Source organism: Gorilla gorilla, chromosome 13, assembly GCF_029281585.2.
Source record: "Gorilla gorilla gorilla isolate KB3781 chromosome 13, NHGRI_mGorGor1-v2.1_pri, whole genome shotgun sequence".
In the NCBI taxonomy this organism is placed as follows: Eukaryota; Metazoa; Chordata; class Mammalia; order Primates; family Hominidae; genus Gorilla; species Gorilla gorilla.
The window spans coordinates 52,725,499-52,741,483 of NC_073237.2; the positions used below are offsets into that span (position 1 = coordinate 52,725,499).

At 33.2% G+C, this 15,985-nt stretch overlaps 1 protein-coding gene across 4 annotated transcripts in view; it reads right to left on the reverse strand.

Moving 5' to 3' along the window:
* Positions 1-15,985, reverse strand: part of TYRP1 (tyrosinase related protein 1) — a 1,209,372-nt gene that overhangs the window by 993,546 nt on the left and 199,841 nt on the right. For 2 of the 4 annotated variants that reach the window (XM_055351061.2, XM_055351060.2), the window contains exon 1: positions 12,952-13,069. The exons of the other annotated variants lie outside the window; for them this stretch is intronic. The gene's annotated coding sequence lies outside the window, so the exon portion shown is untranslated. Of the gene's footprint in view, positions 1-12,951; positions 13,070-15,985 lie in introns of those variants that run through there. 4 annotated transcript variants of the gene reach the window in all.

Genomic DNA, 15,985 nt, shown 5'->3' on the forward strand with positions numbered 1-15,985 from the left:
GCTCCAGGAATGGAGAAAGCACTACAATCAGGTTGCCACTGGAGTAGAAAAGGATTTAAGACACCAGAATAAAATTACCTTCCTTTTTTTTTTTTTTTTTTTTTTTTTTTTGAGATGAAGTCTCGCTCTGTTTCCCAGGCTGGAGTGCAGTGGCATGATCTCAGCTCACTGCAACCTCCACCTCCCGGACTCAAGCGATTCTTCTACCTCAGCCTCCTGAGTAGCTGGGATTACAGGCGCCTGCCACCACACCGAGCTAATTTTTGTATTTTTAGTACAGACAGGGTTTCGCCATATTGGCCGAAGGATAAAATTACCTTCTAATCCTATAGGAATATTGGAATCTGGGTTTTTTTGTTTTGTTTTCCTTTTATTCTTATTATTATTGAGCTCATGCTGTCTACAATTGCAAATAAGAAGAAATATTTTAAGTGCTTTTAGAATATTGGTGAATTGTAGTTTCTCAACACAAGGATTATCGTTTAACCAATATTTTTTTCTTTCCTGGAAAACACTTAACATCTCTAAGATACTAAAATTAACCAGGAATAAGAAAGTATGTGTAGCAAAGGTACAGATATATCCTGTAAAGGAAAACCAATATCTTGTTATTTTTTATTGGTACTGATAGATGAACGACTTTGTTTTTAAAGGTTGAATAGATATAATAGGTGAGGGCTGCCTCTGGCCTCATCTAGCAACTGGAACCTAACATCCTAGCATTACAGATATGCCTTGAAGAACACAGCTGTGTATGTATTTGTATGGTGTTGTTAGCTACTTAATATAATATGTATACTATAGTTGTCATGCAACATGTGAACCAAAAGCTTTTCGTGGTATAGAACTATAGTACTTAACTGGAACACTCAGATTTACAAGGCAAATATTAATAGAACTAAAGGGAGAGATAGATTCCAATACAATAATAATTAGGAACTTCAACCCCCAAGTTTTAGTGTTAGACAGATCATCTTGCCAGAAAATCAACAAAGAAACATCCAATTTAAACTACACTATAGACCAAATTGACTTAACAGATATTTACACCTGCAGAATACTCATTCTTTTCATCAGTGCATGGAACATCATTCAGAATTTACTCTATGTTAGGCCACAAAAAAATTCTCAACAAAATGTATAAAAAACTGAAATCATATCAAGTATCTTTCCTAACTTCAATGAAGTAAAACTAAAAATCAACAACCAAAGGAATTTTTGAAACTACACAAATACATGGAAATCAAACAACATGTTCCTAAATGACCAATGAGTCAATAAGGAAATTAATGAAAAAAATTAAAATTTTCTTAAAACAAATTAAAATAGAAACCCAGCATTCCAAAACCTATGTAATACAGCAAAAGTAGTATTAAGAGAAAACTATATAGCAATAAATGCCTACCTCACAAAAAGTTATTGGGAGTCTAAGGCAGGAGTATCACCTGAGTCCAGGAGTTTGGGAAAAACCTGGGCAACATAGCAAGACTCCATCTCTAAAAAAGAAAAATTAAAAAATTAAAATAAATTAGCCAGTTGTGGTGGAATCTAGCTGTAGTCCTTGCTATGTAGCACGAAAATCACTTGAGCCCGACAGCTGAAATGAACCATGATTGTGTTATGGTACTCCAGCCTGGTATTTAGAGTATAACCCTGTCTCTAAAAAATAGTTTAAAGGTTTTAAATAAACAACTAAACAATGCACCTTAAAGAGCTAGAAAAGCAAGACAAAAATCCTACAAATAGTAGAATAAATAATAAAAATCAGAGCAGAAATATAATTAAGACTACAAATCAAAAAGATCAAGGAAAATGAAAGAGTTTTTCTTTATAAAGATAAACAGAATTGACAAACCATCAGATAGACTAAGGGGAAAAAAAGAGAAAAGACTCATATAAATAAATTCAGAAGCAGAAACGGAGATATTCCAACAGATACTACATACATAAAGGATAATTAGGGACTATTATGAACAACTATATACCAACAAATTGGAAACAAGAGAAAATGGGTAAATTCCTGGAAACATACAGCCTACATATATTGAACCAAGAAGAAATAGAAAACGGGAGCATACCAATAACAAGTAATGAAATTGAGTTAATAAAATGTCTCCAAACAGAGAAAAATCCAGGACTAGATGGCTTCACTGCTCATTTCCACAAAGCTTTTAAAGAAGAAATAATACCAATTCTTCTCAAGCTATTCCAAAATACAAAGAAGAAATTATTTCAATATCATTTTACAAGATCAGCTTTACCCTAATACCAAAAGCAGACAAAGATACAACAAAAAAAGAAAGGTACAAAGCAGTACTTTTGCTGATAAGCATAGATACAAAAATTATCAATAAAATACTAGCAAACAGAATCCAACAGTACACCAACAAGACTATACACCATAACCAAGTGGGACTTATTCCAGGAATACAAGTATGGCTCAACACATGTAAATCAATAAACACAATACATCATACCAACAGAATAAAGGACAAAAACCAGATGATCATCTCAACAGACACATAAAAAGCACTTGATAAAATACAATAACACTTTATGCTAAAAATGCTCAACAAGTTAGGTATAGAAGGAAGGTATCTCATCACATTAAAGATGATACATGACAAACCCATAGCTAACATCATTCCAAATGTGGAAAAGCTGACAATTTTTTCTCTTAGAGCTGAAACAAGAAAAGGATGCTCATTCTTAACACTCTTACTTAAAATAACATTGGAAGTCCTAGACAGAGCAATAAGGCAAGAGAAAAAAAGAAAGGACATTCAGATTGGCAAGAAGGAAGTCAAATTGCCCCTGTTTGCAAACAGTATTATCTTTCATACAGAAAAACCTAAAGACTCCCCCAAAAAAAACTCTTAAAACTAATAAACTCATAAATTTGCAGGATATAAAATCAGCAGAGACAAACAGTGTTTTTATATACCAACAATGAACTAGCTGAAGAATAAATAAAAAGTAATTCCATTTAAAATAGCTACCCACAAAATCCAAGAAATTTAACGAAGGTGGTAAAACATTGTTGCAAGTGAAACTATGTAATACTTACAAAAAAAATTAAATAGGACAAAAAAATGGAAAGACATCCAATAATGAATTGGAAGAATTAATATTGTTAAATAGCCACACTACCTACAGTGATCTTCAGATTCAATGCAATTCCTATCAAAATATCAATGACATTCCTCACAAAAAGACAAAAAAATTCCTAAATTTGTATTGATCCACAAAAGATCCTGAATAGCCAGGGAAATTTTGTGGAAAAGGATGAAGCTAAAGGCATCACATTACCAGACATCAAAATATGCTATGAAGCTACATTAAACAAAACAGTATGATACTGACATAAAAACAAATACATAAACCAATGGAAAAGAGTAGAAAACCTATAAATAAGCCCATGTGTTGGCAGCCAATTGATTTTTTACAAAGTCACCAATAACATTCATTGAGGAAAGGATAGTACCTTCAATAAATGGTACTGGGAAAACTGAATATCTATATATGGAAAAAGAATTAGGCTCCTATCTCTCACCATAGACATAAATAAATTCAAAATTGGTAAAGATGTAAATGTAAGACCTAAAACCATAAAACTAATAAAAGAAAACCCAGGGGAAACACTTTGGACACTGGCCTTTTCAAAGATTTTACAAATAAGACCTCAAAACACAGGCAACATAAGTAAAATTAGACAAATGGGAAATTTTAAACTAAAATGTCTCTGTACAACAAAGCAAATAATCAACGGAATAAGGAGAAATCCTTTAGAATAGGATAAATTATTTCTAAACTATTCATTGGACAAGGGATTGATATAAAAATATATAAGGAACTCAACTCAACAACAATGAAAATAAAATAAATAATCCAAATTTAAAAAAACAAGCAAATAAACTACAGACATATCTCAAAAGACAACATACAAATGGCCAATGAGTATATTTGAAAATGCTCAAAAGCACTAATCTTCAGGGTAATGCAAATCAGAACCACAATGAGATATCATGTTACTCCAGTTAGAATGGCTATTATCAAAAAGAACAAAATAATAAATGCTGGTGAGGATATGGAGAAAAAGGAATTTTGATAAACTGTTGGTAGGTATGTAAACGAGTACAGGCATTATGAAAAACAGCATGGAGCTTTCTCAAGAAAACTAAAAATAGAATTAACATATCTTCCAGTAATGCTGTTGCTTTGTGGGTATATAGACAAATGAATGGTACCAATATGTCAAAGAGATATGTTCACTCCGGTTTATCGCAGCACCATTCACAGTCTCTGAGATATTTAATCAACCTAAAAGCCTATCAGCAGATGAATGGATAAGGTAATATGATATATATGCACAATGAAATACTTCTCAGCTATAAAAAAGAATAAAAATTTGTCATTTGCAGCAGCATGAATAAGCCTGAAGGGCATTACATTAAGTGAAATAAGCCAGGCACAGGAAAATAAATACTGTATGTTCTCATCATATGTGGAAGCTAAAAATGTTGATCTCATAAAAGTAGAAAGTAGAGGCCAGGCGCGGTGGCTCACGCCTGTAATCCCAGCACTTTGGGAGGCTGAGGCAGGTGGATCATCTGAAGTCAGGAGTTAGAGACCAGTCTGGCCAACATGGTGAATCCTCATCTCTACTAAAAAATACAACAATTAGCTGGGCATGGTGGCGGGCACCTGTAATCCCAGCTAGTCAGGAGGCTGAGGCAGGAGAATCCTTTGAACCCAAGAGGCGGAGGTTGCAGTGAGCCGTGCTCGCGCCATTGCACTCCAGCCTGGGTGACAGAGTGAGACTCCGATGAAAAAAAAAAAAAAAGTAGAAAGTAGAAAGTAGAATAGAGATTATCAGAGACTGAGAAAGGTAGAGGGAAGGAGGGATATAAAGAGGTTTGTTAACTGATACAAAATTGGCTAAATAGAAGGAATAATTTCTAACGTTCTATAGCACTGTAGCATGCTCATAGTTAACAATTTACTGCATATTTTCAAATAACTGGAAGAAAGAATTTGGAACATTTCCAATACAAGAAAATGAAAATTTTTTGCAGTGGTAGTGTCGCTAATCACCCTGATTTGATTATTACCCATTGTACACATGTATTAAAACATCACAGTACTCCACAGATATTTCTCATTATTGTCAGTTAATAAAAATTAAAAATCTATATAAAGAATTAGCTTCTACAGTTTATATTCCTCCGTGTTATTTTCTTTCTCTATGTCTTACATATATGTATAAGTGAATCCACACTGTTTCCTCATATGTTATGACAGCGAAACTATTAATATAAAATTAATTCCCCACCGTTGTTCATGAGAACAAATCTACTGTCTTCCACTTACGCTAGCAATTTTATTTTTTACATCATTGTTTTTCTTTCTAATGAGTCATTTCAATTAATGTGTAATTGTATTTTGTCTACTGTCTTCATGAAAATCAAAACATAAAAAAACTACTTTTGTCCCCATAATTTTCTTGTCTTATTTATTTTTTTCTTTTTGGAATATAAAAGATAACTTACAAAGGAATTTGGAAAACAAGCTTTTAGATAAAATTTGCTGATTTGTAAACATTCTTTGAGCTTAACTAATAAAAACTTCTAACACATAGTTTTTGATCACAGCCCTCTTCTAATACACTTAAGTACATAGATCATTGATGCTGTAAAGCAACTATACAACCAGACATTCATAATAACTAAAAACAGAAGTACCATTTAATCCATCAATGCCATTACTCAGTATACACCCAAAAGAATACAAATCATTCCACCATAAACACACATGCATGCCTATGTTCATCGCAGCACTATTCACAAAAATAAGTCATGAACTCAATCTAAATGCCCATCAATGATAGACTGGATAGAAAAAAAAACATGGTGCGTATACACTATTGAATATTATGCAGCCACAAAAAAGTATAATATCATGTTCTTTGCAGCAACATGGATGGAACTGAAGGGCACAATTCTAAGCAAACTAGTGCAGGAACATAAAACCAAATACTGGCTGAGCGCAGTGGCTCATGCTTGTAATCCCAGCACTTTGGGAGGCCAAGGCGGAGGATCAAAAGGTCAGGAGTTCGAGACCAGCCTGGCCAATATGGTGAAACCCTATCTCTACTAAAAATACAAAAGTTAGCCGGGCTTGGTGGCGGGTGCCTGTAGTTCCAGCTACTCAGGAGACTAAGGCAGTAGAATCGCTTGAACCCGGGATGCAGAGGTTGCAGTGAGCCGAGATTGCGCCACTGCACTCCAGCCTGGGCGACAGAGCGAGACTCTGTCTCAAAATAAATAAATACATAAAATAAATAAAACCAAATACCACATGTTCTCACTTATAAGTGGTAGCTAAACATCGAGTGCATGTGAACACAAAGGAGGGAACAAAAAATACCTGGGTCTACTTGAAGGAGAAGAGTGGGAGGAGGCAGAGGATCAAAAAACTACCTGTCAGGTACTATGCTTATTACCTGGGTGACTAAGTAATCTGTACACCAAACCCCCATGACATGCAATTTACCTATATAACAAAACTGCACATGTGCTTCTCAACCTAAATGGTTAAAACAATATTTTGCCCTAAAGTTATACTGTCTTCATGTATAGGTGCACTTGTCTTGATTTATTTTGCTCTATTATAATTTATTGAAAGCAGGAGAAAAAAATTCACAGGGACAACGGGAATAACTTTATTACTTTAGAAAATGTTGTGGGCTCCTATACATGTGTATGTTCTTCCTTTGATATTTATAGGAAATTAATGGGTTGAAAGAAGAAAGACATTTTGTTCTCCCCTTATCTAACTCTTTTCTGAGTCAACAATCAGTAATATAACTGAAAAAAAACTAGTGTGTTTATTTTCTGATGTTCTATTAATAAAGATTTTTGTAGTTCTCTGAATTCATTTTCAGCCAGATACATTTTACATTCTTTCAATGAGATTAGTATATAGGAGTATGTTGTATTGTGCTGAAACATCAGCATTTTCTTGCCTGATTTTATGGGTAGGAATATCTAATGGGCTTTAAGATCAAGGGGAAATGTTTATATTTGAGCTTTTCTCTGACAGCTTTTAAAATTAACTTGTAATTCTGTATTGTTTGCATGGCAGTAATAGAGACTAGATAGATCCCAAAATAATGCACTGTGACAGATAAGAAATTAGTGAACAAAAAACACTTGACTCATATAGACTCAGTTATTAGCACCTATAAGAATAAAATCAGTAACAGTTTAAGTGAAAAATAAACATTACTCTTTAGTTATGGCTTTGGCATTCTTAGCAAAGCTGTGGCTTTATTACTGCTGTATAACTACTGAGATAGCACCTAACACTAAAATAGTAAAAACATAAATATAGCATTTTTAATGTTGTCATTAAGAAAAATTTTTAAAAATGAATATATTTAAATAACTTTTATTTTCATGACTCTTAGAAAACTTTTAAAATATTATAACTCCTAAGAAATAAATATGCTGTGATATAGATATATAGTACAGATTATTATAAGTTCTACACTTAAAATAAAATGTACTGTCCCGTTAAATCATATAAACACCAAACTGAAATATTGTGCTTTCAAAAAAATGTACGTATTTTCTAATCATAGAATTTAAATTGTATGATGTCTTGAAAAGAAAAAGTTTGTGTATATGTATATGTGTAGTGATTTCAAGCATATTAGAAAATATAGCAAACCTTTATGTTCCAAAATATGCCAAATATGCCAAAATATGTCTGGTTGGTGAAACTATGTATGGTTTTAATATTTTACTGTTTCATTTGTGATCATTTTTATGGCTAGTTTTCACAAGCCTGAAACAAAAATTTATATTTCTGTTCAGTTACCTATTTGAACTATAAAACCAAAGCTCACAGATGTGACATCGAAAACGTCTTACCGTAGCAAATCCCTAAAATACTAAAAATCATTTCAACTTTATAACTACATTTATGTCTAATTTTCTCAGTAGTAATGTATAATTATTTTGGCTTATCAGATAAAATGTTATCACATTATAAAAAGAAGCAAAAGTAAATAAATATGAGTTAGGCCCAATCATAATTCCTGGAATTAAATTTTTTTTTTCATTTTGGATGTTTTCTAATTATTCAAAATTATATCAAAAACAAAATATAGCCCAATTTAAGTGGGGCTTTTCTTATGTTATACAATAAAAGAAAGGAAAAACTAGTAATGTGGTTTTTTAAAATGAAATATAATTATCAGCTGTTTGGAAAAGATTTACAAATAAAAAATATTATTATTTAATGAAAATTAAAATACTGATACCACCTAAAACTTCTGTCAATCAAAAACTGTTTCAGGGCATCATGAATGAAAAGTGAAATCTGGATTGAATATACCTGAGGCAATTTTCTACTCTGACACGTAAAATCTGTGCAGTTTGCCAAAATTACTTCGTTCTTTTTGATACATTTATCCTAAATTATAAAATATGTGTAAGATACCGTATTTACTTTGTAGGGATGCTTTAACAAATTAGCACAAAGTGGATGGCTTAAGGCAACAGAAATTTACTCTCTCACAGTTCTGGAGGCCACATGTCCAAAATGAAGGTGTTGGCAGGGCCATGCTCTTTCTAAAAGTGTTATGGGATAATCAGTTTAATGCCCTTCTCTTAGCTTTTGGTGTCCTGGCAAAATTCAGAGTTCCTTGGCCTGTACTCATTGCATTTCCATTGCTGCCTCCATCATCACACGGTGCTGCCCTGTGTGTCTGTCTCTACGTATTATATTTTTGATAAGAGTCCACCCTACTCCCAAATGACCTCATCATAACTCATGTCTTAACTACAGCTGCAAAAACCCTATTTCCAAATAAGATAAAATTTATAGGTATTAGGGGTTAGGACTTCAATATATATTGTTTTGGGAGGGGAGATGACACAATTCAACTACCAAAATACCCACCAAAAAGCTGTTTAAAAAATTAAAGTAAAATAGAATACTGAAACAGATTGGCAAAGAGCCTATACATGGTGGGCACTCAATGTTAATCTCACTTTCCCACATCTTCCTCTGTGTAACATGTGAATAAGTGTGAAAATGCAATATAATCAATATAATGTTCTTTAACTTACTCATGTCACCCTGCTTCTAAATTCTTTCAGAAAAAAAATATGAAAATGTTTGAAATACAGAGCTAAATGTTGCCTAGTGCACACTTCCTTTTCCTTCGTTATCTGATTTTATAGAAGTCCACATTTTTTATTGTCTTTGAGCTATTTAGCAACTCTTCAAATTGTAGAAAACTGCTGGTTATATAAATGATCGTCTATACTAAGGCAAGTCAAAATTTTAGGTGAGGATGCAAACCATCTTACTCATAACAAGCTATTTTCTATTAATATTTTTTATTTTTTTCTATATGTATGTCTGCTATTATGATTCCCATCTGAGGTGATTTTTATCCTCTTGTTGGTTTTTCCATTAATTTATGGGTCAGATAAAATAACTTTGTCTGTGTTCATTTTGGATCTCACATACAGCACTTTAAGTTTATGGTTCCCCATGGATTGGCTCCTAATGGCACTTATGTCTGGGAGGAGAAGGGGTTAGGCATACAGAACTCTTCCTCCACCACAGAACATAGTAGTAGTTTTGTATGAGTGCACAAGCACTTCCAGGGGCTTTATTCCCCAATATCAGGACAAAGAAAGACGTAATACGGGCCCATTTCCAGCAGCTATCCACCCGGTATCACAGGGTGCGGTCTGAATGAGAGTGCTGGCATTTGCCACAGATTCTTTTCACAGCTTAGTCCAGAGACAGTGGGAGATAACTCCCTCTCAGTTTCATCCTGAGGATAAAATAAACTGGAACACTCAGTTAACACCTCAACCTTTCCAGCTGCATCCATATCTGTCTCAGGGTACTGATAGAACTTGATACATCCTAAACTTCTGGGGAGACACCAGAAATGGAAATGTAGTTCGGGCAAACACAACATTTAATAGGCACCTTAAAATACCAGGAATATTCCACCCAATAGCAAAAGAATACACATTCTTCTCAAATACACATAGGCATTCTTCAAGATATATTTTATGTTAGGACATAAAATAAGCCTTAAAAACTAAAACGATTGAAATAATATCAAATATCTTTCCTAACCACAATGGTATGAAACAAGAACTCAATAACAGAATAAATCATAGAAAATTTATGAATATGTAGAAATTAAACAATATACTCTTGAACAATAATTACATCAAAGAAGAAATTAAAGTAAAATTTAAAAATATCTTGAGACAAAAATGGAAAAACAACATACCAAAACTTATGGGATGCAGTAAAAGTAGTTCTAAGAGGGAATTTTATGGCATTAAATATCTACATACAAAAAAAGGAAAGATCTTAAATAAACAGCCTAATATTACATCTCAAGGAACTAGAAAAAAACAAAAACTAAGCCAAAAGTCAGCAGAAGGAAGAAAATAAAAACAATCGGAACAGAAATAAATAAAACACACTACAAAAACAATAAAAATGTAACTAAGAGTTGTTTTTTAGAAAAGCTTACACAAAATTGACAAATTTTTTAGTAGACTAACTTAAAAGAGAGAGAGAGAGTGAGGACTCCAATAAAATCAGAAATATAGGAAGAGACATTACTACTGATACCACAAAAGTACAAGGGATTACAAAAGAATACCGTGAACAATTATGTGTCCAAAAATTGAAAAACTTTGAGAAAATGGATAAATTTAGAGACTCACATAACATACTAAGACTGAATCATAATTAAATAAAACATCTGAGCAGATAATACTGAGTAAGGAGATAAAATTAAAAATGAAGTCTCCCATCACTATACTCTGGTCCTTGTAAAGCCAGGACCAGATGGCTTCAGAGTTGAATTTCCCAAACATTGAAGAAGCTAACATCAATCCTTTTCAAACTCTTCCAAAAAATAGAAGAAAAGGGATTATTACTTCCAAACTCATTTTATGAAGCCAGCATCATCCTGATACTGAAGCCAGACAAAGGCACTACAAGAAATAAAAATTACAAGCCATATCCTTGATGAACATACTTGCAAAAATCCTTAATAAAATACTACCAATGCATATTTAACAGTAAATTAAAAGGGTCATTCACCATAATTAAGTGGGATTTATTCCTGGGATACAGGTATATTTCAATATATGCAAATCAATAAATGTAATTCACCATATTAACAGAATAAAGGCCAAAAAACATATAATCATCTTAATAACTGCATAAAAAGCTTTTGACAACATTTATCCTCCTTTTACAATAAAAACACTCAACAAATTAAGCATTGATAAAACGTTTCTCAACAAAATAAAAACACATATGGCAAGCCTCCAGCTAACATCATACTCAAAATGAAAGTTGTAGCCTGTTCATTTTAAGATTAGGAGAAAGAGAAGAATGCACACTCTCACCACTTTGATTCAATGTAGTGCCAGAAGTCTTAGCCTGAGTAATTAGGTAAGAAAAAAAAAAGGCATCAAAATAGACAAAAAAAAAAAAAAAAAAGAAAGTATTTCTTCTTACTCACAATGTAATCTTAAATGCAAAAAACCCTAAAGACTCCACCAAAAAACTATTGGTCCGATAAACACCTTCAGTTATTAGGCTCAGTAAAGTTGCAGGAAACAAACATCAACATAAATTCAGGACATAGGCATGGGCAAGTACTTCATGTCTAAAACACCAAAAGCAATGGCAACAAAAGACAAAATTGACAAATGGGATCTAATTAAACTAAAGAGCTTCTGCACAGCAAAAGAAACTACCATCAGAGTGAACAGGCAACCTACAAAATGGGAGAAAATTTTCGCAACCTACTCATCTGACAAAGGGCTAATATCCAGAATCTACAATGAACTCAAACAAATTTACAAGAAAAAAACAACCCCATCAAAAAGTGGGCGAAGGACATGAACAGACACTTCTCAAAAGAAGACATTTATGCAGCCAAAAAACACATGAAAAAATGTTCATCATCACTGGCCATTAGAGAAATGCAAATCAAAACCACAATGAGTTACCATCTCACACCAGTTAGAATGACAATCATTACAAAGTCAGGAAACAACAGGTGCTGGAGAGGATGTGGAGAAACAGGAACACTTTTACACTGTTGGTGGGACTGTAAACTAGTTCAACCATTGTAGAAGTCAGTGTGGTGATTCCTCAGGGATCTAGAACTAGAAATACCATTTGACCCAGCTATCCCATTACTGGGTATATACCCAAAGGACTATAAATCATGCTGCTATAAAGACACATGCACACGTATGTTTATTGCGGCACTATTCACAATAGCAAAGACTTGGAACCAACCCAAATGTCCAACAATGATAGACTGGATTAAGAAAATGTGGCACATATACACCATGGAATACTACGCAGCCATAAAAAATGATGGGTTCATGTCCTTTGTAGGGACATGGATGAAATTGGAAATCATCATTCTCAGTAAACTATTGCAAGAACAAAAAACCAAACACCGCATATTCTCACTCATAGGTGGGAATTGAACAATGAGATCACATGGACACAGGAAGGGGAACATCACACTCTGGGGACTGTTGTGGGGTGGGGGGAGGGGGGAGGGATAGCATTGGGAGATATACCTAATGCTAGATGATGAGTTAGTGGGTGCAGCACACCAGCATGGCACATGTACACATGTGTAACTAACCTGCACAATGTGCACATGTACCCTAAAACTTAAAGTATAATAATAAAAAAAAATCAGTGTTGGCCAGGTGCAGTGGCTCATGCCTGTAATCTCAGCACTTTGGGAGGCCAAGGTGGGAGAATCACTTGAGGTCAGGAGTTGGAGACCATCCTAGCTAAAATGGTGAAACCCCGTCTCTACTAAAAATGCAAAAATTAGCAGGATGTCGTGGTACCTACATGTAATCCCAGCTACTTAGGAGGCTGAGGCAGGAGAATCTCTTCAACCTGGGAGGCAGAGGTTGCAGTCAGCTGAGATCACACCACTGCACTCCAGCCTAGGTGACAGAGCAAGACTCTGTCTCAAAAAAAAAAATAAATAATAAATCAGTATTATATCTAACAGTAAAGTATCTGAAAAAGAAATTAAGAAAATAATAACATTTATAGTCGTGTCAAAAAATAAAACACCTAGGAGTAATTTAATCAAAGAAATGAAAGAGCTGTACACCAAAAACTATTATAAAACATTGATGAAAGAAATTTTAGATGACACAAATAAAGAGAAAGATTTCTCATATTAGTGGAAGGAAGAATTAATGTTTAAATGTCCTTAGTTCTCACAGTGATCTACATATTTAGTGTAATTTCTATCAAAATTCCAATGTCATTTATTATAGAAATAGGAAACTTAAACTATTCTGAAATCCAGATGGAACCACAAAGACCGTGAATAGCCAAGGCAATCTTGGATAAAAAGAACAAAACTGAAGGCACCACACTACCTAATTTCAAAATATAATGCAAAGCTGTAATAATCAAAACAAATGACACTGGCATAAAAACAGACACATCAACCAATAAAATGGGATAGAGAGCCCAGAAACACATCCACCCATTTATATTAAGTTGATTTTTTACAAAGGTACCAAGAACACACAATAGGAAAAACATAGTCTCTTCAATAAGTGCTGCTTGCAAAACTGGATATCCCCCTGCAAAAATATGAGGTTGGACCCTTATCTTACGCCTTACACAAAAATCAACTCAAAATAGATTAAAGAAGTAAGTGTAAGACCTGACAATGTAAAACCACTAGAAGAAAACATGAGATTAAATTCCACAGCAGCAGTATTGGCAATACTTTGTTGGATATGACTCTAAAAGCACCAGCAAGAAAAGCAAACATAGGCAAATGTAATGAAATCAAACTTACAATCTCCTGTTGCCACAAAGAAAAAATTCATAAAGTGAATTGAGAACCTAGAGATTGGGAGAAAATATTTATAAATCACATATCTGGTAAGAGGCTACTAGTCAATATATATAACAAACTCAAACTACTCAATTACAAGAAAATAAATAACCATACTAAAAATGAGCAAAGGACGTGAATAGATATTTCTCAGAAAAAAACTACATACAAATGGCCAACAGGTGTATGAAAAAGTACTCAACATCACTCATCATCAGAGAAATGCAAATAAAAACCACAACAAGATATCATATAGGCTAATATGGCTATTATTAAAAAGACAAAGACAACAAGTATTAGCCAGGACATGGAGAAAAGGAAATCCTTATACTTTCTTTGTGGGAATGTAAATTAATGCAGCCATTGTGGAAAGCAATACGGATATTCCTCAAAAAATTAAAAATAGAACTGCCGTATGATCCAGTAATCCCACTGCTATGTATACATTCAAATAAAATAAAATAAATATATCAAAGGGATGTCTGCACTCTCATGTTTATTGCAGAATTACAATAGCCAAGATATAAAATTAACTTATATATTCAACAATCGGTAGTGAATGGACAAGGAAAATCTGGTATATTTGTACAATGGAATACTAGTCTTTAAAAATAAAAGAAAATCCTGTCATTGGTGATAACATGAATGATGCTGAATGACATTATGTTAAGTGACATAAGCCAGATACTTAAAGAAAAATACTTCATGATATCACTTTAATGTGGAATCTAAAAAAGACAAACTTAAAGAACAGAGTGTAGAATAGTGGTTATCAGAAGCTGAGGGGTTGTGGTGTCAGGAAGAAGTCTGTATAAGGGTACACACTTTCAGTTAGGAAGAAATAAGTTTATGAGCTCTATTGTATAATGTGATGACTATGGTTAATAAGAAGGTATTCTACACTTAAAATTTCTGATGGTAGATTTTTGGTGTTTATCTACCAAAATTCTGTAAGATAATCCATATGTTATTTAGCTTGATTTAGCCCTTCCATAACGTATAAATATGTCATGTTATACACCACAAATATATATAGCTTTTACTTTTCAATTTAAAAATACAATGAAAGTGATTTTTAAAAGCCTAAATACATGAGGAAGTATATCACATTAGTGGATTACAAGACTCAATTTCATTAAAATAGCTACCCTTTTGATATTATTTAATATTATTCTACAGATTCAATACACTTGTGGATGGGGAAAGGGGTGATGTTAATCAAATGGTACATTTGAATTAGACAAAAGGAGTAAATTCTAATGATATATTGTGTAGCATGATGACTAAAAGAGTAGATTTAAATGTTCTCACCACAAAAAAATGAATTTTTCTGCGGTAATGGTATGTTAGCCTGATGCAAGCATTCCACAATTTATTCATGTATCATAACATCACATTGTACATATATATATATATATTATTTGTCAATTTAAAAGATAAATTTTTTAAAAAGAAAATATTTATGCTAGTGTTGTCAGTAATGCAGATAACTTATTTGAAATATATGATTGAACATACCAGTTTTTTATTGTAGATGATGAAAATAAGTTATAACATATGCTGTAAATGTGAAATACCTGCAACCTGCTGGAGCTGTTTGAAAATATAATTTCTTTATTTAATAGAATTGACTCAAAGTGGAGAAAGACTGGTGGATCTAATCTCTCCAGAAGCTGTATTTCAAATTCCTTAATAGCCTAAAGTTTGCCTCAGACTACAAGCCTCAAAGAAGGAGGAGACTGTTAGGAAATATTATTTTAGTTTCTGTTGTTTCATGATTCCTCAAGTCATTTTAAATAAACATTTATTGAGCACTCACTACTTTAATCTCACAAAGATTAAAATTTAAATCACAATTTTCCCTCCATGGTTCTTTCTCAAGTGTTTCTTTACTTAGGGAATGACGTAATCAACCTTCTCATTCACCAGTGCCCAAACTTAGAAATGATCCTTGTCTTTTTCTTCTCCTGTTAAGTCCTTCACTGAGTTTAATTTATTTTATTTCTTGAATTCGTTCAG